Raw genomic sequence first — 26,768 nt, forward strand, 5'->3', positions numbered from 1 at the left:
GTGTGTGTGTGTGTGTGTGTGTGTGTGTGTGTGTGTGTGTGTGTGTGTGTGTGTGTGTGTGTGTATCTCTGCATGTGTGTGTTGGGGGGCATTTTGGCTGATTGAGTCTCTGCCGTTATCACGCTGTGGAAGTGACAGCGTGCCATATTATGCTGTTGTGGGTGTGTGCATAGATGAACAGTGACGGCAGCTTCTTGCGAATGCACAACAAATCTGCACGCATGCACGCACACACACACACACACACACACACACACACACACACACACACACACACACACACTCACACACACAGTATCTGAACCACAGTGAAATCACAGCTGTTCTCAGTTGCTATGCGGCAGTCTCACCATCGTCTCAGATAACACACACATACGCACACACACATGCAAGTGTGAGACGGGGACAGTAACACCAGGCTTGGCAGGGTCGGAAGGTCACAGGGGTATTGTGACAAAGTTGCCTAGCAACAAACTCACGGCACATATAATTTCCAACGAGATGCCCTCCTCCCCTCCCCTCCACCCCCACCCCGCGTGCCCCTGACCACATCTGAATGTGGTTATAATGAATACGATGACAGATGATGATTGTTTTGCACCTGGCGCTCTCTCAGCGTTTGAGAAGAAATGCGTTGAATGTGCCGGTGTCTCATAACAGACCATAATAAATCTTTGCACCATTGTAAGCACTTCACGGTGAAGTGTAAAGTTAGCAGAACACCAGCTTGTTAAGTCTGCAGCTACTGTTGGTAGAAGAGGAACACAAACAGCAGTGGTTTAACTGTTTTTCCTACTGTTGCTGTTCTAGTTCAAATGACACCTCTCCTGACACATCGAGTCACTTTCCTGAAAACGAGCATTAAGTTATGATTCCCTTTGTTTCCACGACTTCCGTCCCTGCAAGCAGTTACCAAACACTAACACGGGTACAGTGAGAGGAAAGTGACTTTGACTGCAACTTTAAAAAAAAAAAAAAAGTGTGTTTCACCAGGACTGCAGGTAGCTCAGCCCATCTGTGTGCTGAATTCTTTATAGGTTATCACAGGAGCGAGGCTCCTGTCCTCTCTGCCTCGTTCTCTTTGTGCACAGTGATTCTTCAAATCAGAAACAGCAAGCTGGATTAGAAGTCTGGGCTTCTGCAGGGGCTGAATTTTTAGCTGGGAATACACCTAAATAGAAAATTCAACAGATTTGTATAGTTCGCTGAAACTTCAATGACAAGCTGCCCCGGGGTAGCAGCTAGCAAACATGGTGTGCTCATTCAGAGAGAGCAACTTTAGGATGCCATCTGTGAAAAAACAAAAAAATAACCACTAATGATGTCATCACGATTGTCTTGCTGTAGGTTTTACAACAAGAAGCCACCAATGCAAGCTGAGGGTTAAAAAGCAAACATGAGTGTTTTCCATGCAAGGAAATATATGCCTTTGTCTAGGTGATTGGTGTACTGTATTGGGGGTACATCATTAGCAGCACGCTGCTAAGCAGTTTGTATTATTTTGTGCTATGAAGAGCTGTGTTTCAGACTTGAGCAGTGACACCTGTAAGCCAAACACAGCAGCTCCACAACACTGGCGGTGAGGAGGAGAAAGACCTCAGTGTAGCAGCTTCTGAACAGCTGAGAGGCTTTCAGCCCAGCTAAAGCTATCACCGAGAGGGACATTAGGAAGCTTGATGCTGGTTGGGTGCTGGAAGAGAAGCTACCAATATCAACTCGCTATGCAACAAGGTCAGCACAGCCAGAGGTAAATATACAGTAGGTTACATGGTCCTCTGGACAATCTAACTGACATGTGTAAGCTAAGTGCAGAATTCTCCGTTACTTTTCTCAGCATGTAACACTGCAAAGTAACAGATTACTTTTTCGTTTGACATTACCTTTAAAGTCACTTAACCCTGCTGTGTAGCCCTTTAAGCGGAGCTTTGGAGCTGTCAATAAGCTAGTGCAGCTTTTATAATCTGCTGTTGTGTTAAGCACATTACATCCCTGACTCAAAAATGCAGCCAATGCAGTAGAGCCAAAAACTGAAGTTTAGGGACGACCTGAGGCTGGTTCCAAAACCGAGTCATTTCCCATAAGCTTGGGTTTACAGCCTGGTATAATCTTTTTTTTTTTTACAAATTCAACCATTTGGATACCTTGCTTGACAGGTGTGCCAGCACAGGTAGCTGATTAGTGTCTGCTAGACCTCACTACCAGCTCTAGTCAATGAATCAGACTCTTTGAACATTTTTTATTGGAATTATCTGGCAAGTAATATGGTCCATCTACATGTTTGTGCTTCTGATTTGGTGAGCTCTCGGGTGGCCAGTACATACGACTAATGGTGTTTTTCTATCCAGGTATGCTTTTACTGCACTGGCAGTGTGTTTGGGATCACTGTCATGCTGAAAAATGAAGCCGCTGCCAATCAGATGCCTTCCAGATGGTATTTCATGGTGGATCAAAACCTGACTGTAATTTTGTGCATTCATAATTCCATCAATTTCGACAAGATCTCCAACACCACTGGCTGAAATGCAGCCCTAAACCATACAGAGCCTCCGGGATGTTTTACAGATGGCTGCAGACACTCACTGCGTTACCTCTCCTCACCTCCTCCATACTGACAACAATTTTAACCAAAAATGTCAAATTTGGATTCATCACTCCATCAGACCTGTTGCCACTGATTTTCAGTCCAATTCGTGTGTAATTTGGCATCTCTCAGCCTTTTCTTCCTGTTTCCCTTCCTTAAGAATGGCTTCTTGACAGTAAGACCATTTCTGATGAGGCTTCAGTGAACAATAGATGGATCAGCTCAAGTACCAGAGGCATCTCGTCTCTTTTTCCTATTTCTTTAGGACATGACTTTTAGATACTGTTTATCTGCTGTGCCACTACTTCTTTTGCCCAGTTTCCTCAAATCTTTTTAAGGACACACTGCACACCATGCCGAGATATACCAAGTTTTCAACTAATAGCTCTAATAGCAAGGGAATCACCTTGCTGGTGTCTGTCAAACTGTGTTATCCAACTGTTCTTCTATGGTGACTAATGACAGGAAGCTAAATCACTGCTCTTTGTCTTCGCAGCAGAATCTGTGCCTCATGTCTGAAGCACCAAGAGCTGCACCTATACATCTCTGATGTTTGACTTTCCTGCACAGTATGGATGGTGGATAATGCCACCCTAACCGTGTCTTTATCCAACTGCTTTTCTGGTGGAAACCCAGCTTTGCATTCTGTCAGATCGTGAGACAGACGGTGCAACTTTTTTTTATCCACAAGTGAATAGTAATATTCACAGTCCAATATGGGAGTTTATTATCATATGCAGAGTATTCGTTGACAGCCCTGAAATAAAAAAAACTCTACAAAAGATATGCTGTGTTTTAGCTAAAAGTTTAACTTTAGCAGTAATTGTCAGTGGCATTTTCTTAACTGTGTACACACACACACACACACTTAGTGTGCAATATTAAACCAAAAAAAAAACAAAAAAAACAAGGGACCTGCTGAAGACTCAATAATTATATTTCCTATAAAACAGTAGAAATAATGAAGTCCTCTTGTTTGGCATTAGTCAAAACAAAGTGCTGCCTGCACTAAAGCCATCACAAAATCAATAAAAGAGAATTTTATGAATCGGGTTAAAAGCAGTGGCCTCTGCTTTTTTTTTTTTTAACCTCACTGCCTTCATTTGGTTAGTGATGTCACATGTCAGCCCCTCTGTCTACTCCGTCTTTGCCTTCTCCTTTCCGCTGTGTGCAGTGGAACAAAGCAGAGATGGCAGAGAAACTTATCTTTAAAAAGAAACTGCACAGTGTTGTGGAATAATTTGGAAAACTGTCACAGCGAGCGAATCCTATCTCAGAGAATGCCAGTCACACATACATGCATACACTCACACACACACACAAAAAGACAGGCTTATAAGCATGCGCGCGCACACACACACACACACACACACACACACACACACAAACAGGGACTTTAGTGTTTACATCATATGGGAAGGTATTTTTTCCCCTCACCCTGCCAGGGAACAGGCCCACGCACGGACACACAGACGCTGACTAAGGCCCTAAGACTCCTGGGGGGTGTGGGGTGAGCGTGCGCATGTGTATATAATCAGTTTGGTTGTGTATCTATGTCAAACCGTTACTAGCTGAAGCGGACATCACCGGGACAGCGTTTATGATGTGTTTGTGCTGTTATGGTCTAATTTGACGTGTGTGTGTATGTGTGTGTGTATGTGTCTGTATGTGTATATAAGTTTCAAGTTTGTGTGTATTTTTCTTGCTTGTGTGTATATTTGCGCAGTGGTATCAAACAGTCCTGTTCAGTGTTAAGCTGTTGTGGGGTTATGTACAGTACTCTGTTTGTGGTTTGGCCATCGCAGGGCTGAGCTAATACTAATCAGTTTATTAGGGAAAATCTGCATATTTTGTTTTTCTGTGCGTGCGTGTGTTTGTGTGTGTACGAGTGTGTACGAGTGTGTCTACTTAAAGCATTCTTGTGTGTGTGTTTTGCTTCCCGGTTCATAAACTTTTAAGCCACCGTGCGGTGTGATTTCCCCACGGTTTGGGGTTTGAGGTTAGAGGGAGAAAAAAACTATCAGAGGACAGCAGAAAGACAAAGTGTGTTTGAGCGCGCGTCTGTGTGTATTCGGGTCCGTTAAAAGCTCCCAGTCCTCCCATCCAGTTTTAGATGGCTGATGTTCAGAGCATCAACCACAACACTTGGAGAACACAACAGGCGGCCTATTCAACCCGAGACGCAAATAGAGCAGTCTTCCTCTGTGCTTAAAAACCCCGTAGCTTAAACGGAGAGCTAAAAACAGATATTTCTGTGGAGCACTGAAGAAGGCCAACTTCTTACAAACAAAAAAAAAAGAATCACTCTTTCTCCGTGACGCTGTGTTTTCTTTTGCTAAAATAAGAACTGGCGAGTACAGTATCCGTGGAGACGACCCAGCACCATCTCTTTTTCCTTTCATTCACTGCCTGCCTGCGATCGCTGGCGAATCTCAGGATGAGAATCAACAAAGGTCAGACAGTCGCAGACGGAGGGCAGCGAGGTGATGGAGTTACCCGTTGCGAGACACTAGGGTATCCATTTCAAACAGAAGCCTCTCTCAGGGGGCTGTAACAAGCTCTAACTGTGTGTGTGTGTGTGTGTGTGTGTGTGTGTCTATGAACGATGCATACAACACCAAAAGTATTTTCACTTTAAGGGAAAAGAAAAGGGGGAGGAGTAATGTCATTATATAAATGAGATAGTTCCTGAGGTCATTTTTGTCTTCACACATGCTTACACATGCCAACACACACACACACACACGCCAACACACACACATACACACACACACACACACACACACACACACACACACACACACACACACACACACACACCGTGTATGGCTGCATCCATTTATGACATCACTGTAACTAGCCAGAGAGAGGGGAGGAGAGTCAGAGAGAGCCAAGCTGACGTCATCCTATTCAGTCAATGTCAATTACGTAATCATGGGGTCCAACGCCTGCAGGACAGGCATGCTGTGTGCGGGGTTCTTTTTTTTTGGGGGGGGGGGGGGGGGGGGGGGGGGGGTTGTAATTGCATGAAGGGCACATAATTGCAATCTCATGTGCGAGAGGAGACATAAAATGAGGCATGCTGATGACATCATCAGCGGGAGGCAGCTTGGCGTGAGCGTGGCGGCTGTGACATATCGAGAGTGTTGGGGTAGAAGAGAAGGAGACAGAGTGCCGCAAACAGCCCCGGCTAGAAGAGTTATGCAACGCAAATCCAACTCAGACTAGAAAGGGCCTTTTTTGCCTTTTCTCTGTGTAAGTGTGTGTGTGTGTGTGTGTGAGTGCATGTGTGTCCTAGATGACTTTTATGTAGCACTTTTACTTGAGGCAAAGAGTGCATTAAAAACGCACAGGCACTCAAGCGTACTGCTGAAATCTACACACACACACATGCATGCATATACACAAACACACACACACACACACACACACACACACACACACACACACACACACTTGCCCCCCCTCACTCATAAACAAAGCTTCCTAAGGACAGGAAATCCTTCCACCCACGTTCCTGTGTTGCTTGGCAACCAGAGCAGCGTCACCGTGTGCATGCCTCTACTGCTGAAAACGCACAAACAAGTAGACAGCGACGCACACACGCAAACTGCAAGTCCTTAAAAACACCAAAAAAAAAATGTTTTTTTAAATCACCAGATAGTCGAGCCAAAGCTGAACAGACTGATACTCGCCACAGCTGCCCTCCCATTCGTCAGCTATGGATCTACACCAAACATGACATCACCCCTTGTAAACATAAAACACTTTTTCCCCCATTTATAAGCTCTATTTTTACACCCGCTGACGTCTTTTAATGCACGATGGTGTGCGTGTGTGTGCGCGCGAGCCCGTCTGCATGTGTCAGTGTGTGTTTATGTGCGAGCACTATGTAAGGATGCGAGCGGCACTGGCTCAGCAGGACTAAGGAGAGAGGGGCTAATTGAGCAGAGGTGCCCAGCACTGTGGACAATGAGTCCATTTCAAATCAGCAGGAGGCCTATTGAAGACAATTATAACCTGGGGGATACAGAAGAGCATTAGTCTTCTAAGCCATCTTGGCCACTTTGGCCGGCTGCATTTCCACTGCAATTTACAACCCTTCTTTTAACACTCCGGTTGTATTAACACATGAACCTGCACATGAAAGGCAAAGTTCATCAGCCCTAATCAATCACAGCATGCTCAGTCATTAACTAATAAATAAGTCCTGTGTCTGAAATACAGCGAATGAAAAGCAAACATATAAAAAAAAAAAACACTCCCGTTCAAATCCACATGTTGTTTCTTGTGATAAAAAGGCGCCATATATCTAAAAGTCATATATTTAATTTGTTGTTGTGCATGTTTGCCAACTGAAGATGCTTTATTCAGGAGAGAATCAAAAGACACTTCACATCACAGTTGGCGCACTTACCAGTAAGGCACTGGCATTAAAGATGCTTTTGCTTAATGGCTCATGCTAAAATTTTCTCCCGGCTCGCCATCAGTGTTTTCAAAGTAGGAGTTGCTAACTGAGTTTTTAAAGGTCTGAAGTCAGCTGGAGCAACGCTGGAAATGAGGGCACTGTTGGGTGCTTAAAACCTCCTTAATAAGAAGTTAAATTGTTTTTGGAGCCACTTTGTGATGGTTAAGTAAAAGTATTTTGGAGGCTCATGGTGGAGTACTGATTGCAACCATAGACTGTATATCAAAGATAGACACAGAAACTGTGACATCACCCACTGGTTAGCAAAGTCCTACTGTGAACCTCAAGCTAAGCATTTTTGCGGTCACCATCTGAGCACAGGTAGATCTGACCATGAAACCGAGGGATACTGAACACTCACCGGATAACTCACCGCACCCTCCTTTATCCAGCTTTTGACTCTACTGGGGACAATCACGTTCACAATTTGCTTTGTGCTTTTTAAGACTTAAATGCAGTTACTGAACCCACAAACACATCGAGAAAAGGTTTAATGAGGTCACAGGGAAAGGGAGCTGAAGGCCGTTTTCCCACAGACTTCTACACATTTTTCAGATTTTAAAACTACGTCCATCTTTTACATACAGTCTATGTTTACAGCAGATAATTAAACAACAGCTCTTTTCAAGTCTGAGTGGAAATAAGTGGCAGAAAAGGAACAACCATTCTTAAAGGAGCATGTTAGAGATTTATAAAATTATTAAGAGAAAGTGAATTAACAGTTTTGACATTATGTCACCAGTTAGATTGTGGGCTGCAGTTTTGAAGGCTCAGGTTTGCCATTTTTGCTGCTGCCATCTTGGGTAGCAAGATGCATCCACAAACTGCACAGGTGCATTTATAACATACAAATAAAATATTAGAGTTCCACTCAGCAAAACTGGAAAACAGACTTCTTGGAATTTCTGTTGGCAAAAATAACCGGAACCCATATTGACTTCACAGTTCCAGTTTGGTGACTCATACTAGCTGAAGTGAAGCCTAGCAAATGGCTACCAGCTACACTTGCCTGTCATGGCACCCATCTGTCGCACACTGCACCCATGCCTATAATAATTGATAACTTTAAGCCTTAATAAAATTTAAACAGGCAACCCTCTGTTCAGTATATGTGAAGAGGGAAATTAACTATAGAGACCAAAATTACTTTTAACCAGGCTGTAAACATGCTTTTTAATGCTGTTAAGCTCTGGGTATTTGAACACTGGTGTCTATGGGGGCTGGCCCACTTTAGGAGCCAGCCTCAAGTGGCCATTAGAAGAAGTGCAGTTGTTGCCGCTAACCAAAAGCTGTACAGATGGCAGACTGGACAATTCAGAGAGACACAATTCTCTCTTGAGGTGCAGCGATATTATTATGCTTGAGGACTGGGGCGTTGGGTAGCAATAAATTTAATTAGTGTAACCTTATTTAGTTTGAGCCGGTGGGAATCAAACCCTTGACAACGGAAGTAGCAGTGCACTGATCTACTAAGCACCGCCTTACTCTCCGTACAAATACAGGCTGAATCTTCACACAACAGCTGATTTGACTATAATACGACACAGTGCCCTAAATTTTTATTTATTTTGGCCAGTTTACCTTTGCACTGTGTCCTCTTTTCACCTATAAAACTTATGAAGTCAGGATTTTTTTTTTTTTATCACTTTTGCTGATAAGGTGCACTCTGTAGTGTTTACCTTTTAGAACTAAATGTGGCGTAGCCCCTGCTGTATACTTTGTTCTGACGGTGCATTTTAGACACACCGCCGTATGGCTCAAAGCCCCAGCTGACCAGAGCACAGCAGCGGGTTATTGTGTAGCTCCAGGCCTGAATAGTACAATGAGAAATATTAAAACGGCCATTTTTGAGTGTTTATGTTGAATAAATCATGAGCTGACATCCAATAAAACTGTATTCAAACTGCATACTTTTCAATTCATTCACACATGAATTATAGATCCATTATGGACTGTTTTAGCTGTGCTGAGGGAATCAGACGAACAACAGTTGTGCTGAGAGCACCAACCCACTGATCCATCCATACCAATTATCTGTGTCTGGGGTGGAGTCTGAATTCAATATTCAATTTACGCAGTTCAATCTCCCATCAGAGCTTCCAGGAGGAAAAACTAAGGGCGTCAAAACAGCCATAACAGACAAAAACGGGGTGAGCTTTGTCTGAGAGCCTCAACTGTCTCCAAAGTGAAAAAGAAGCGAGCTAACTGAACGTCGCACCACAGGGGTGTCCATTGAGAGACAGCGAGAGGTGGAGGGGCGAGAACTCCATTGAGCTCAGCCATGGGGGGTCAATATGTGAATGAACGTTTGCCATGGAGGTGAATTATGAATGAGAAGCACTCAGAGCACTCCTGGAGAGAGCGTGTCAGCCCCCCCTGTCTCCTTCACTCCATCCTCTCTGCTTTCTTTCCATTTCTCCACCTCCTCCTCCTCCTCCTCCTGTCCTAAAATCTCCATCATCCTCTCCTTCCCCTCTGTCTCTGTCTCATCTCTCGCTACTGGATTAATCTTCTCATCTGCCTCATTCTTGGTCATCTGATCTCCTCCCCTCCCCAAACCTCCTCCACCTCCTGTCTCCAGACCAGGAGGGGGGGTGGGGGGTGGGGGGGATGAGGTAGACGCACACGCCGTCTGTCTGAAAGAGATGACAAAACCCTCGTTCCCTTCACATACATATTTACACAGATTCAGAAATACACACACACACACACACACACACACACACACACACACACACACACACACACACACACACAGTGGCATGAGATAATGCAAAAGCAAACAGTCCTGCATGTGCAAAAGGCAGATGCATGCATTAAGTGAAAGGCTCTCAGGCACACACACACACACGCACAAACACACACTTCTCCCAGCTGTGCTCCTGGCCACAGAGCTTGTGTGTGTGTGTGTGTGTGTATTCGTGTGTGTGTAATCCAATGTGCTGCTGCTCAGCCTGTGCCATGCTCTCTCCTCTGTTGCTGTGCGTCTGATCAGATCTGCCTCCGTCAACCTGTTTGCCGTCTATGGCACACACACACTCACACACATACTTTTCTCTCTCTCACTCTTGCTCTCCCTCTCTCAGACACACACATTTTAGAAGCTGTTACTACTTATCTAGCCTCCTTCAAGCTTAGCAAAAGAGAGAATTCATTCAGTGCTGTTTTTGCCACTGCCAAGCTATGTGTTACCTGCTGCACTCCAAACTCCTGAGCGTGCACACACACACACACACACACAAACACACGCACACACACACACACACACACACACACACACACACACACACACACAGTGAAAGAGGAAAATTGACTTGACTTAAAGAGAGTGTTATACCCCTCTTTTTCTCTCCTTCAGATGAAAGTAGCCTAAAAAAAAAGTGTGTTTGTGTTGGAATGGGACCACGCTGGTCCCCTAAAAAGTATCCACTCCTTTTGATCCCTTCACTCCAGTTTACAGCGGTCACTTCAGCACACTTTGGACCCCTTTTTTAGCTTGTGGAAAACAACCTTTATAACCCCCCCCCCCCCCCCCCCCCCCCCCCCGCCCCCCCCGCACCCCACACACACACACACACACACACACACACACACACACACACACACACCCCTGTATATATAGGCACACTTACAGTGACAGACACACACATGCACAGGCACCTCCACACCACTTCCCTTTAAGTGCAGGGCCATGCTGCACATGTCATCATCACACGCACGGCTCTGCCAGACCTGCATACAGCCCCGAAAGCCCGATAAAGTCACCTTAGGATCCTTCTGTGTTCCAGACGAGCCCCTTCTTCGCACTCTTCCTCTGCTCTGTCAGACTTCTCTCTCTCTCTCCTCCTCTCCTCCTTCCTTCCTTGCCTTCCGTCCTTCCTACCGTGCTATCCGTCAATCCTTCTTCTCCTTCTTCTCCTCTCTCTTTCACTCTTCGTTTCGGTACTCGGTCAGTTCCCAGCGTTTTTTCCCGAGCCCCTCCATATCCGCCCCGCCAGTCGTTTCTAACCGCCGAGCGAGCGTACTTACACACACACACACACACGCACACACACAAGCCGCTGCTGCGTTCCTATAGTCTCTCTCTCCCTCTGTTTATCCCTCTCTGCGCGCTCTCTCTCCCTCTTTCTCTCCTCTGTCGGAGAAGAGCTCGATGAGCGTGTGTATGCGCGAGTTTGTGTATGTGTGCGCGCGCGTGGACGTGTGTGTTCCCGTGCTCTGCCTGCGTTGCCCCGCCAGCAGCAGCAAACGCAGACACGCGCACAAGCACAGGACTTCCCCCGGCGCCCGCCCTGGGTCCTAGAGAGATTCCCGTTCACTGAAAGAATGCCATTGTGTACGGAAGACGTAGCCAAAGATCGTCTATAGTTTTAACAAGACGATTCATTCATCCATACAATATAAATATGTAATTACAATAACATGTAATATGAAAAGTAGAAAGTGTTTGTTTGATTTTAAGAAAGAAAAAGCATAAATACACACACACACACACATACACAAACACACACACCTATATATATATATATATATATATATATATATATATATATATATATATATATATATATATATATATATATATATATATATATATATATATATATATTAGTGTACTTGCTGTAGGAAACTTGAAGCACAGATATTCTGTAAAAATTAGAAAATAAGAAAAAGTAACCTCTGTTATAGCCTGTATATATAGTAGAACATAAAGAGCCTATTCAACCAACCTGAAAGGTTCATTTAGCCCAGATGACGTCCAAAGGTAAAATATGGATTTATTTATATATTTTTTAAAGCCAGTAAGTTGTTTTGAGTCTGTACCCAAGTGGTCGCTATGGCAACAGCAGGGCAGAGAGGCAGATGCAGGGAGTCATGCAAGGGTGTAGAAGCTGTTATAGATGTAGGATGGAGGGGCATTCTGTCCTTTGCACATCAGCTAGGCTGAAGCTCTTTGCTCGGGTCATAAATCACATTTTCATTTGCTCGTGTCAAGTAGCCTTTAACACCATTTCCTATGCACTGTGTGCGAACAACTATCCCAGTTTACCTTCTCTCTTTCTCTCTCTCTCTCTCTCACACACACACACACACACACACACACACACACACACACACACACACACACACACACACAGGCACGCACAGACACATAGGGCTCACTCTAATCCTGTTGACTGCATTGTTGTGTGAGGCAGAAGCACAGCAAATTTGAAAAATGACGTGCACCTTTTTTTTCTTAACAGAGTGAGTCATGTTCTCAAACTCATTCACTCTCTGGTACAGCTACCTTCTTCCTCATCTCCCTGCACCTCCCTCCTCTCCTCTCTCCATCCTGCCTCAGAGCGTCATCAGGTTGCCATAGCAACGGCCCGCCTATGGGAGACAGAGATCAGATCATTATGGACCATGGGATCCAGAAACTGAAGGACATGATTATTTTTTCTCTCCCTTTTTTTTTTTTTTTTTGTGAACACAGGAAGTGGGAACCTTAGCAGGAAGGCTTGAACGCCTTCTAAGTTAAATACCCAGTGTAGAGAGAACTTCTACTGAGAGGTTTTGGGGGTTAAAAAAAAAAAAGGAGCTTTGATAATCCATTTAAGCCCCTCAAAAACATAAGTAATGCATGTCTACCACTCCTGCATGTTGCTAAAAATAGAGCAAACTTCATTAGATATGCAAAATAGAGTGCTTTGAGATGTAAACACGTAGCCTGCAGAAACGGTTCACCAGAACTTGCTCGCACACTTCTGAATTAATGGATCTGACAGACGTGGCAGTGATCGGCCTACTGAAAGCCCACAGCCAGGAAATCCAAGTGTGCTCTCTTTTTATACATGGGCGGGGAAATGGAAGTGGGAAAAGTGCGGTGCAGTGTGTGTGTTGAAGTTGTGCATAAATTGCACCAAAGAAACGGTTTTGTTTGATAAAGATCAAAGAGAAGTGTTGGGAGAATGAAGTGTGTTTACAGGCCCTCATATCCAGGCTGCTTCGCCGTGCCCCTATTATTAGTGGGAGGCCGCGTGTGTGTGTATGTGTTCATATGTGTGCTTGTATTGCAAGCCTAGGGGGCTGCATTAAGCTGAAGCGACAGAGGGGATCTTTAAGATGTCTTCCAAAGTTTGCTATTGAGGGAGATCTTATCTCTGAGCCCCACAAACAGCCTAGGAGAGGAGAGGAGAGGAGAGGAGAGGAGAGGGGAGGAGAGGAGAGGAGAGGGGAGGCTGCAGAGACGCTTAAGACAATCAAGCAGCAACAGAGTCCAGGTATCAGTACAGCTAAGCAAGATATGTGTGATGATTTTAATGCCCAGCTAGTGATAATCTTGTACATTTTAAGTGTGAAAATTTTCCTTCTTATATGAACGGGTCTCTGCTTTGCTTTAGTTTTATTTCAGGTTATTACAGGTTTACTGTAGTCACTAATGATGGCCTCTAATCACCCCAGTCAGCTATGTCCATCATCAATCACACAGATGGCTTGTAACCCCAGTAACTAAGTCAGTCAGATTAGTGCTTTGCTCCAGCACCAGAAGACCAAGTGTGTTTGTAGGTTCTGCAAATTGGCGTGGAGGCTGTGGAGTTTGGGTGATTTCAGCAAGGAATCCGTTCAGTTTAGAAGAACTCTAAATGTAGTCGTCCTGCCTCTGCAACAGGACAGAAAAAAAAGAAGTATTGTTGCACTGATGCAGGCAGGCAGTTAAAGTTCACCACAGTCTCCTATTGCAAAGTCCCATTATGAAGCCTCAGGTTGAATGTTTTTGCTGATGTCATCTTGGTGTGACGATGTAGGGTGGAGCTGTCTGTGAAACTGCATTTTCGTTGGCTAACGATTTGTCAGTCACAAATTGTTAGCCAATGAGCATACTGTGGATAATCCTCCTTTCTGACTCTTAGAATGACCATAATTAATGAAACGGCCATAATCTCGTATTCAAAAGAGGCACAATCCCCCAAATTAAGCATGTTTACTGTCTGGTACTTGAAAAAAACCCTTTGATGTGGCACCCCTTCATGACAGCTATGCATAGATGATTTTTTTTTATAACTAATCTGTTTAAATTTCATTAATCTTTAAATTATGAATTATTGATTGCGTGACAGATTTGAGAGGCAGGTGGGAGCCAACACTGTCTGTTGCTGCCTTTTGACATACAATTAGTAATTGTATGTCAAATGCATGTCACCCCCTTACAGTCTGTGAATGCTCACCAAGCTTAGCTGATAACTTAGCACCACAGTTCCTCTTCCAATATGTCACTTCTGGCTCCAAAGAACTATGTGGCGAAGCCCACAGTGCCAACTCTCGGCTTCTGAATTCAAGTTCACAAACCAGTGGGTGATATCACAGCGGCTACGTCCATCATTTATGTACGAACTATGGTGAAACTCCCCATTTAAATAAATAATGACATCTGATCACGGGCAGAAATGTTAGCAGAGATTCTTCGTTTCTGCAATTCTGCCCACAGTGGGACTGAAGCCTTTAATTAACTGGTTATAAATGTCTGTAATTATTGACAGTTGAATTAAAATTAAATGTCAGTGATGCATTTCATTTGTCACTTAACACATATACAGCACAACTACAGCAGAACAGAAAGACAGAGAAGGAGGACTGGAGGGAGTCTGTTCAAGTGAACCGAGCTGCTGCTGCAGACAAACATATTATTTTATGATCACAACATTGTCAGATAAAATTAACCAAACTGCAGGTGTTGCCAATCTACAGACTGCATTTACGCTAGGTTGACACACATAATCATGCTTGCCAGACTTCCTCCAGATGTGCCATGGTACAAATTATACTATTTCAGTTTACTGTGTATGCTTTTATGCACACCATTAATATGTGTGTTCTTTATGCATGAAAACTTGGGCATCAGTCATGATGATTTAGATTATACTGGGCTAAACACGTCTGATCACCAAGTGCATTGCTGCATGCGCCTTAAACATTGTGGTTTAACACTGATTTAACCAATATCTTTGTGAATAGCCAAATATGACAAACTGCTTGCTGTATTTTGCACAGCAAAGCACCAATGCCAAAAGAAAATAAAAAAATAAAAGTTTCCAGTTTCATCAGCAAGTCCCAGCTGGACTTTACTAGCTAAAACAAACAGAGCCTGACCAATTTATTAGTGAGCCAATATTATCAGCTGATATTAGTGGTATCAACATTTATAACTGCCAATAAATAAAAATAAAAAAAGTAAAGAAAAGACAGGAGAAACACCCTTCAACCAAGTCACAAGTGTTGATGTTGCATAGTTTGTCCACCAGAGGGCAAATTCTGTGTTGGCAACATACCTTAGGGACACCACAAACAGCAGTCAGGCAGAGTGTATATGAGCAAATAAATAAATACACACAACAAATGCTAGGGAAGTTTCGAGTGTCTGAGATAAAAATAAATAAAATAAAATTGGCAGATATATCAGAGTATCATATTTTTGAAATGACAGAATATTGGTATCTGTATTGGTCTTAAAAGTCCTATATTAGTCAGAGTTGGAAATCAATGCTAATTTTAATAGGGTGCAGTGCGGTAAAATGCAATGCAAGTACACGACAAAAAACTACACAAAAATGAATAGAATCAAATTATCTTTGATTATTAACACAATATCTATATTTTTTTCTCATTTCAAGTTAATGCACATTTATCCAGGTCATTTACTGCTTCTAATAAACTAAGTGTGTACTATAGTATATCCTTAAATTCCTCTGATTTTGTGTAGACCTCTATTTTCTTGTGATGTCAGTGCTGGTTGCTGCTTATTTTTGTATGCTTTCAGGCTTCTCTTGGTAACCCCGCGTTTAATGTCACAACGCTGTGAACTGCGGATGATTCCCCTGGGCAAAGGCTGCCGAAATTTGGACTTACAGAAAAGTGTGCATGACAGGCTCAAAATGTCTGCAAGAGAGCCCACACTCACTTGACAATTTCACAGTGGGACAGCCTTAAGTCCTCATGGTCTTAGCAGGAGTGCTTCTCAAAGTCTGAGAGTCCATGAGTGTGGAGATTGGGATTGGGCCTAAGAGTTAAAGAAGATTTGTGGTTTTTGAGCAAAATGGGGCTACTTTTGAAGTGTTGCCACAGGTTACATTTTTTTTTTTTTTTGTCTAGTCGGGTAGAGCTATTTTGCATGCATATACACAAACAGCATCTAATTACATTAGACAATTTTTGGACCAAGGTGAAAGTCTACACAAGTGTAGTCTGCCCTGGGACTGCAGACTGAAAATTAGCTATGCATGGTCCCTGAAAAATAAAGACTAAAACTAAACTAAAGAGCAGTTTATAATTGCTTATAATGCTGGCAAACATTTAAAGTGTAACTTTGTTGATTTTACAAGACATTTGGGATGCTGTTGGGCTTTAAAATCTGTGTATGGCTTGGCAGAGACTGGTTTTTACAGCCCACTGTGCTGGTTTTGTCACACAATACCTGGCAACTCTGCATTCCACAGATGCCTCCTTTTTGTAGTTTGAAGAACAATTTCCTGTGTTCTTCAATTATATTTGCTTTCCTTATCTGCTTGTTCACATCTTCTACTTCCAAACTCATGAGATTACTTGGAAATGATAACTCAGTTCTGGTAACTATTGTTAATACACACACACACAGTTAAACACACACGCAGCTCACAGACACTGAGCAGCCTAGGAGCTATCCATCCATTCATGATACTTCATTCTTTAAATGGGGCTGCCATCTTTGCCTGTCTACCCGGAGGCTTTGGCTGGGCAGAGGGGTGGGTCAGCAATCATGTGCGTGACAGGAAACAGGCAGGCGTATTGGCTGTCAAATAGCCTCTTTATTTCCTCTCTCCATGTGTGTTTCTCTGCTTTTCATCGTCTCTTTTCCCCTCACCCCGTTTTTCCCTCAAGTCTGACAAGGAAAAGATTTTCTCTAACTTCACAGAGGGAAAATAAGTGAGAGGGAGGTACACGAGTCTCCCTGTCTCTATAGCCCTCTTGCGCACATTCAGGCGCACACATGTCTGAAAGACAGCTAGCAGTGATTTGTCATTGTAACACTTTAGTGGACTGTGTTTCCAAATCATCCCTTACACTTTTTCTGCAGACAGGCAGACACACAACATTCCTCAGAAGACAGGTCGAGTTAAGAGAGGAGAAAGAGACAAAGCTGCCTACTCTCTCTCCCTCTCTCTCTCTCCCTTTCCAAATGCAGCGGAGCGCTCCGCACGGATCGATAGTAATCCTCGGTGGGAGCCGTTTATTTTGGAATGTGTGTGAGGCCCAGTGGGTGACAGAATCCACATTCACACTCACACATGCGTGCCACATAAATCTCGCTGCAGCTGGAGTGGGTGCACGCACACGTAAGCACAACACGGCACACACTGGTGCAGACAAACTGGCACACCAACTTACGCACAGCGACAAGTACACACTCAACATGCTCAGGGCCCGACGAGCAAAGCCTCCTGTTGGGCTGGGCTCTCTTCTCTCCTCCAGTAAGTAGAGCTCATAGAGCTCCAGGCTGAAGGAGGGGACCCAGTGTGTCTCAACACCATCCCCTGCCAAGGACTCTGTTTTTGGGAATGGCAGCTCTCAGCAGCTGGCCAGGCTGGAGCTCTCTGTATGCTGACTCCAAGCCACTGGCTGTCCGGTCCTGCCAGGAATTTATAATTCTACCATCACAGTGGAACTTTTTTTCCGCTTACCAATATGCAGACATGTAACAAATTAAAGGAAAATGCAACATGAGGTGTTTTAGTAATGTGTTATGCAATCACGTGCTTCCAGAACAGCTTCAGTGCACCTTGGCATTGATTCTCAAAGTTGGACCACCGTTCTTTCAAAAGCTGTTCCTTCATTTGGTTTATTGAAAATAGTGGTGGAGAGCACTATGTTAAGCGGCATTAACACCACCCAAACACTACCTGGCAGTGTAGAGTTTCGATGCCACTGTGTTGAGTTTCTTAGTGTATTTGAAATCATGCACACTGGTATTGAACTGATTACTTTTGCTAAAATTACTTTGATTCAGTAAAGAGAGTTGATGCCAAAACCTACTGAGTCTATACACGGACCAATTAAAGCAGTGAAAATCATTCAGTATAAGCATCATTTTTGAACAAATCATTATACTATACACTAATAACGATCACACAGCACACCAATCACATTTGAATTGCCAAAGTGTGTATTTATTTTTCAAGGGAAGCACACGTCAGGATACAGCTAAAGCTTCAGGAGGACGGAGCGAGCTGTGATATACATTAATGTAGATTCACCCAAAGTCCTTCTTGGCAGGTTTTGCCACTTGCCAGCCATCTTGTTCACACCTTGGGGCAGTTTTTTTTAGTTATAAGGCTCAGCCCAGAGTGATGACACAATCAATGTCGCTGGCTTCTCCGACCAGAGTTTTTGAACCAGTAATCTCAACCAATCATTGAGATCTGGTTACCATGAATGTCATCACATGTAATTCACATCCTTTTTGCACTCAAACTACTTGGTGACCCTTTGAGCCCTATGAATGGGGGGCATTTTTATCCTGGAAAAGATGCTGAGATTTGAGATTTTTTTAAAGATTTATTGTTTAGCATTCAGACCCCAAAATCCAGGCATGACAGGAGGGAGAGAGAGCAGGGGGAACAACACAGAAAATGGCCCGGGGTGGAACTGAACCCAGGCCCTTGCAATAGCCCCCCCAAGCACATAAGCCACCTGCTCAACCCAGCAAGCTACATCGGTGATCTGATCATCCACTTTTATTTAATTCTCTGCTGAATAAACTGTTATAGAAAACTAATGTTTTCAGACAGGAGTCAGGAGTCTGAAAAAAATACCTGCAGGAATAAATTGTTATTAGTCCATTAGCACACAAGCAAGCATGTTGGCTAATGGCTCAGACACATACTGGAGTAAAAATAGGATGGCCATCTCCTTGCAACTAGGAAACAAATTAGTGGTTGTCCAATGAGTGCATTGGATTATTTTGCTCTCGGAGACCAGTCGCAACTGGTTACCCAGAGGTTGATGGTGCAACACCCTCAGTCTCTGGGTGACAGCTTTCTGGGTGGCCAGTGGTGGAGACAAAGCAGCTTTGGTGGCTGGGCAGGATGCTGCTGATGGCTGAAGAGATGGAACTCCCCAGGACACAGAAGAGGAAGCTACCAGTAGAGCTCTTCAGGGGGCCAGCCAGGAGGCCAGTGATGGTGTCCCTCTGGTGGCCGAGGAGGTAGCTGGCGAAAGCAGCAACAGGACACCTCTGGTGGCTTGGCTGGAGGCCAGCTGTGACGGTGGTGACTGAAACCCTCTGGAGGCCAGCACTGAAAGGAACTCTCTGGAGACAGACAATGACAAAGGAGACCCTCAGGCTGGCACCAGTGGAAGGGATAAGACTTCTCTGGTGGCTTAGCTGGAGGCTGGCAATGGGACCCCTCTGGAGGGCAACGATGAAAGGGATGAGAACCCTCTGGAGGCCAGCGACGAAGGAGACAGGACCCCCCTGGAGGCCTGCAATGCAATTGGACATCGCAGGTGGCTTGGCTGGGGACCGACAATGGCAGCGAAGACTCTCAACTGGTGTGACTAGAGGCTGGTAATGATGAAAGGGACCCTCTGGAGGTGTTAGCAAAGGTGGCAGGACACCCTTGGTAGTTTGACGGGGGGGGCAACAATGATGAAGGAGGCTGAACTCCTTCAGAGGCGTAGCAGATGACCTCCAGTGAAAATGGAGACCCTCAGATTCAGGCTTGGACTCATGCAGCAAGGGACCCCCGAACCCTCAGACCTGGACAGCGCAAGACCCACTGGGTCAGATTCTGGCTCAGACAGTGTGAATCCCACAGGCTCAGGTGGCTGGAGCAGCACTGGAGACTCTGAAGACTCTGGGGACGCAGGAAGCTTAGGATTCTCTGGGAGCTGCTGAGCAAGGCACACAGCCGACTCTTCTGAAGACTGGAATTGCTCAGCATCCTCTGGCAGCTCGGGCTGCACTTGGTTCAAGGATACACCAGGTACACGTGGGGCTCGGCTGACTTTGAAGGTCTGTGCTTCCTCTTAGAGGGACTGGAGGAAGTGGGGGAGGCAGGCAAACCGGGGCTGCCCCAGCAGATGGAGGAAGGAGCAGAGGAGCAAAGTCTGAAGGACTGGCAAACTTGATTCTTGAGCCTGAGAGAAAGAAAATAAATAAGCCACACCTTCACTGTATCCACAGTCTTAATACTGTTCAACACAGTCTCTGTGTAAATGTGGATGAAAGTTTCTGACGGACTCCTCAAATAAAACCTCGATGCGACCCTCCAAACAGCTCAGCTGTTTCTTCAGGGTGAAGTCTGCGGGGTCAATCTGTGGTCGGAGTATATTGTAAAGGGGTTGAACCCAAATGCAGATGCAGTATAGAAAAGGAGAAACAAAGTTCAAAAAGAGAAACTAGCACTAGAGATGGTGAAAAGAGACTGGTGAAGGACAAGAGGAGACAGCGACTATAAATACACAGAAGAGCAATTAGGGGAAGTGGAGATAGCTGGGGAGAACAACACACAGCTGAATGAAATCACAGAAGATGAGGGGGAAGCAAACCTAAAGACAAAGCACAAGGAACAACTAACAAAATAAAGCAAGAAGTGGGATAAATAAATGGGGAAAACACATGAATGAACTGAATACAGAAAGACTGACACAAAAGGATGCAACACTGAGGGAGGAAAAAAACTCTAAAGCAACAAGGAACTGAGAGCAAGACCAAATACACAAAGAATACACAAAGTGAAAATACAAAGTGAACATCAACATTAAACCAACCAGAAATCAAAAACAAAATATTTAAATTAACAAAACTTGAAGGTTCAAAACTCAGATGCTGGGTACACTGATCAGGACAATGACAGCAGCTGACTGCGAGTGGTCCTTGGACCACTCGCAACATGTTAAAGGGAACAAATGTGCAGGTTCATGGTCACAACATTTTTGGTTGTGCTGAAAACACAATTTTCCCCAATGTTACTTTTGCATAATATGGAGATAAAACAGTAGACTTTATATAAAAGATAGAGCTAGTCATCAGGTCACCAATTGGTTTGTGAAGTCCGGTTTTGAAGCCTTAGCATTATAGTTATCATTGACATTTGATTTTTTTTCCAACCCAGAAGTGATAAAATTGATACAGAGTCTTGATGGGCTGAGAGGTACATTAATTTATTTATTTTTTATCAGTTAATTTCCTTAAAATGCTCCAAAAGGCACCAGAAGCCCAAATACTGTTGAGATGTCCAGTTCAGTGACTTGAACCAGTGGGAGTGAGGCCTTGCAAAGAGTGAGCAGCTACAGCCACCTGGCATGCTTGCGGTGAAATGTTTCAATGACTCATAAAATTTTTATGGCCAGTGTTTAACTCAGTCTATTAGCTTTTACTCAGTTTTAACTGTTTTCTGAGTGTTTTCTAATTTTTGGAGTAGCAAACCATCTCATTCTTTTCCCTCACATTTAATATTCACCAGGAGATTCCTTAGTGACTGACTGGTATTAGCTCCAGGCATGACATTCCCCACTGATTAGTAAAGTCCCACTGTGAATTTTCAAACTGAATGTTGTCGCACTCTCTATCTTTTCACTTAAAAACCGAGGAATACTGTAAGCTCAGATGGTAGCAACTTGTTGATTAGACAGTAAAACATACTTTAATTTATAGCCCTCCTGGACACTAATAGTGACCATAATTTACTAAATGAACTTCATGCCACACTAAATAGGACTTCGAACTAGCAACTGAGACCATAAACCTATCAGGAAAGTGTTTACTGAGCTCATAGAGCAAAGGACCCGAGGGTCGTTTTTCCAGGATGACCTCTACAGAACCATTAATTTTGTCTGCAACCAGAATTGTCGCCCCCTGCTGACCATTGGAAATAATACCGGTTTAAGGCATTCAGTCCACTTTTCAGATGATGTCATTAGAGGCAGGGGTTCTGGTATATTCCTGGGCTATGGGAACATGCTAGCACTGGTCCTGAGAAGACTTCTGAGGAGCGTTTTAGTCATTTCTGAGCCTCTGCAAATGAGCCCAATTAGTTTTTTGACCATTAACTAATTAACACCCTGCTTCTGCACATAACTTAAAAAAACAAAAAACAACAACATTGCAAATAGGTTTTCAAATCTTCAGATATGATGCTCCACATCACTTGTGTGATTTGTGTCTAATAATGACACCAAAAGCTCTAGAGGGTATGTCTGGCATCATTCAGTAAGGACTTGTTACTTCCCAAATTTCCCCTCTGTGGGACAATAAAGGCTGTTTCTTCTTCTTCTTTCTTCTTCTTGTCTGGGCTTGCTTTTACACTTTTGGGGGATCGGTTTGGATCTCTGGGTAGAAACATTGTCCTCAGAGGCTGCCCCCCGACCCCTTCCTCCACCACCACCACACACACACACACACACACCTGGGCTCCGCCTGAGAGTATTACATTATCTGAAGCAATCTAGCTTCAAATAATCCTGATGCCCATTCTGTGGGGTGGAGTGAGAGTAGGAAAAATGACCATAGGTGGAAAAGCAGTATAAAGTTAAAAGAAAAACAAAAAGAACATTCATTTTCAACATAAAATCAGAATGACACACTGCAGTAAAAACTGATGAGGGAAGTGATCTTTGCTACCATTGTTTACTTTAGTTAACGCGTCCACACTGAATGAACAGGGTTTAAAATAAAGCCCATTTTGGAAATTGCCTGAAGCTAATCTGAAACCATCCTATCAGACAACTGTGTCATTGCATGATGGACACATCACTGTCTAGCCTGATTTTAAGTACAGGACAATTTTAGACCCAGGCACTCTCAGTGTAATCAGATATGGGATCCTTTTTTATTATCAGATGATATATTTAACTATGGAGCAAACCTAGTGCCCTTAAAATGTTCAGAAAGGATAGAATAGTGATGCAGTAAAGCCATATGCTGCATGTAGCTCTATAGGCACATGGGACCTGACCACTCAACTATCTCTAGGCTTTGCAGCAGTCAGCAATACAGGCATATCCTCAGCAATACTCCCTTATCCTTAGCAATACAGCCAGCTCAATAGCATGCCTCCTTCAATGCAGTATAATCGCCTCTTGTGACAACATTCCTAGCTCCCTGAGAGTCTATCTACCTTCTCAAATATCCCCACACCATAAGATAAAGACATTAGAGACCATGGGATTTGAAGAGAGTTATGTCTGTGATGCACAGTGATACAGACCTGGAATGCCTAGGAAGTTTGGGATCTCTCTAACAGATACCATCAAATGAGTAGAGCGGACCGGCGGGGCAAAGCTCAGCATGTTGCTGAGCTAGTTAGGAAGGAAAGGCATTTTACAGCACAAAAAGAGAATGTTGAGGGAATCATTTGTGAGACTTCACGTGGGACCGGTGAGCCTCATCATGCATGTTTGGAGCGAATAAATGGCTGTGAATTACTTTTAGAGTGAAACACACAATGGGATTTGCACAGCACTAAAATTAAAGGTCACTAAGAAGATGCTTTGCACCATATGTCTTCTCTGTGAATCTATTAACTCGCTTTCTCCTCTCCGCTGTTGTGTCGCCGCTCACACTCTCCAATTCTTCTCCTCCCTCACTCTCCCTTGCTCGCTGACTGTCCCTGGGTGGGATGAGTCATCGAAGAGAGAGAAGAAAAGGAGAGGAGGTGTATTCGCGTGTGCTGTATATGCATGTGTGTGTGTGTGTGTGTCATTCCTCCTGAGGTGCTGTGCCCTTCACACTCCTTCTCAGCTTCATGTCAACCTTGCTGTTAGGGTGTAGACATAAGCTCCAAAGGTACGAACGGCGCGCACTCGCACACATGCGCACAGCTCGACTCTGATGTCTCTATATGCTATGATAAGCATTAAAGTCTTACCTGAAACAGGTAGTGGGTGGGTGAAAATATCTGTGTGTTCAAATATACAAGTGATTTCAATCTTGCTATTGTGTAAATATTTCTCATATGAGATGATGAAACCACCACCTACATTTGCTCCTAGCAGACAATAAAGTCACCCACGAGGGTTTTACACTTGCTTTTCCTCACAAGCAAACAAGCACAGGTAAGATACCCCTTTTATAACAACTTAAAAAGTAATCAAGTGAGAGCATGTCATCACCTCCTGTTGTTGAATTGTTGGTAAGTGTAGGACATAAAGGTGCCCTGAGCTTGTCTGTAATTAACCAAAGCTCTATACTTTTCAATGGCTGTAACTAAAATACATTAACTTCACCATTCTGGACACAGATGTGCTGAATAAAGTTCCTTCTTCATTAAACTTATGCAAGGTATGTTTGCTAGCCCCAAAGCATAAACTGTGAAAAAAAAGGAAAAGGTGGGCGTAGTCACTGCAGTTAGGGTGGATTCAATTGTGATAATATGGCAATGGAGGCACGGCATGGAATTGTTATTGTAATTGCTCTTGATTACATTTTAAGTGCAGTAGCAATACTTGAGTGGCTGTGCTACGTGTTAAGATTTATTTATTTTTATTAGAAATATATAATATGAAGTTCAGAAGAACATTACTGCCATACAAATAAGTGAAATAACATTGTAACACGAGCCAAAGGCAAAAAATGACCCTTGAATCAAAAATGTAATGATCAAAATGACAATTTTTCTGATGCTGCGACACATTTAAGGCACATTTATGACTTCATAACTGACGAGAATATTTAATCTAATGATCTAATAACAATAGACTCTTAATGTGTCCGTACACAGGGAAGGATTTTATCATTTCTGTCCAGATGCTATGAGCTAAACTTGTAACTGACTAATGTAACACTGTAAAAATACTCCATTTTTTTTTGTTTCTTCTTTTAGTCGATTTCTGACTGATTAACCCAAACATTTAACAATAAATTATAATGTTTTCCTACTTTTTTTCATGGTTTGACACCTTCACACACAGGAACAGCACTTTCTGTGCTACTGTGGACGTCTTTTTTCGTCACACTGAACATCCAGACCGTTGCAGGTGCACCACCACGACCACGACCCAAACATGAGAAATAACTTCATTAACCGGGGACCTTGAATACTGTCTGATGACATATGCATCCTCATTTTTAATGTGACGCCTGTTTATTTCACTGTGCAACTGTGTTTCCTGTGCAGCTGCGGCTGCTGGAGTCGATCGAGTCCAAATACTCTGTGATAGGAAGTCTGATCAGACTGGGCTGCCACAGAGCTGTCCAAAGAGACAGAAAGAATGGGTGGAGAAAGGGATGGGCACTCTGTCTTTCTTTTGCTCCTTGCCTCTCAGTGTTACTCTCTCAGCCAGTCAAAGTGGATTGGTTGGAAGATACTTGGCTTTCATTTGCAGTGACAGTTCAGGGTTTGCACTCTCTTGCCAAATGTGCAGAGGAATTACAGCACAATCCAATACAAGAGATATAGACAGGGAAATAAACAGTAATGACCACTGACGCAGCCTCTGATTCACACACGCCAGTTTTTGAATCCTATTTTGTCTGCATAAATGTGTGCGCCCATGGATGCACATGCAACACACACACACACACACACACACACACACACACACACACACACACACACACACACACACACACACACACACACACACACACACACACACCTTAAGCAACAAACAAGCAGCGTGCAGCCGTCCAGAGTACAGTCCTGTCATTTCCATAAATACTCCTAAAAGGTGCAGCCAAAACCATGGAAGGGTGCGATTGCCTCTCGGCTAGAAACGCACAAAAAAGCTCTTTTCTCTTTCAAGAGATTGTAGGAGAGGATGACCCACTTAATCGAACAATTTGGAGCGCCTGCGTATATGTGTGTGTGTCTGTGTGTGTGTGTGTGTCTCTCTCTCTCTGTCTGTTGTGCACGAGTAAAAAGGCCTCCCAGTGCCTGGAGACAAACAATAAACAAAACCAACGAGCTTATGGTATTGCCGAGACACAGCATGACGACTGTCTTGCAAGAGTTACACGTGTGTGTTGTGTGTGCGTGCAGAAGAGAAGTGTGCTACGCACTCTGCATTTATGAGTCACAGCTTTTATGTTTCCATGTACTGTACAGGTATGTGTAGATGGTGGGAACAAGGTGCAGGGCATGAGCCAAATCTTGTATTTTTAGTAGAAACAGTGTGTCTGTTTGTGTCTGTCATTCTCAGAGCGACAGCAGTAATGAAGCCTTCCATCTGCTGTTTGGAGCCCGGTGAAGTGGAGTGGGGCTGGGGGGGTGGGGGTTGTGCCTGTGTGTGCTATGTGTGCGCATGCAAAGGTCAATCCTGGTTTAGCCTCCAACATTTCCCAGCGTCTGCCAATTTGAAAAAATTTAGTTGCTTATGTTTTCTTCAACAAAACAGTTACTTAGCTGCAGAAGGTAATGGTCCATTTTCATTACTGGATAATGAATATCGACAGCATGACACTCAGGTCAACCCCCCCCCCCCCCCCCCCCCCTTCTCTTTTAATCCCTCTTATTTTCTTGTTTTTTCCTCTATCCCTCACACTCCCCCTCTCTCTTCCCAGCAATTGAGATCCACTTTCATCTCATTTTATAAAGCCATGAAACATCAGGCACCAGCATAAATCTAACATGTGATTGCTTTAATGACCAGGAGCTGCACCACCCCGGCTGACAAACGCACAGAAGAGGATGGACGGCTCACACAGCGCACGCAGGGTCAAGGCTGTCCCATAGCGACAAACAATGTACAGTAAAGCAACAC

At 43.9% G+C, this 26,768-nt stretch overlaps 1 protein-coding gene across 2 annotated transcripts in view; it reads right to left on the reverse strand.

The window, feature by feature from the left end:
- The window catches only part of ches1 (checkpoint suppressor 1), a 57,676-nt gene extending 46,461 nt beyond the window's left edge, over positions 1–11,215 (reverse strand). For both annotated transcript variants that reach the window (XM_030722209.1, XM_030722208.1), the window contains exon 1: positions 10,815–11,215. The gene's annotated coding sequence lies outside the window, so the exon portion shown is untranslated. The remainder of the gene's footprint in view (positions 1–10,814) is intronic.
- Positions 11,216–26,768: the final 15,553 nt, after the last annotated feature.

Source organism: Archocentrus centrarchus, chromosome 24 (assembly GCF_007364275.1).
Source record: "Archocentrus centrarchus isolate MPI-CPG fArcCen1 chromosome 24, fArcCen1, whole genome shotgun sequence".
Classification (NCBI taxonomy): domain Eukaryota; kingdom Metazoa; phylum Chordata; class Actinopteri; order Cichliformes; family Cichlidae; genus Archocentrus; species Archocentrus centrarchus.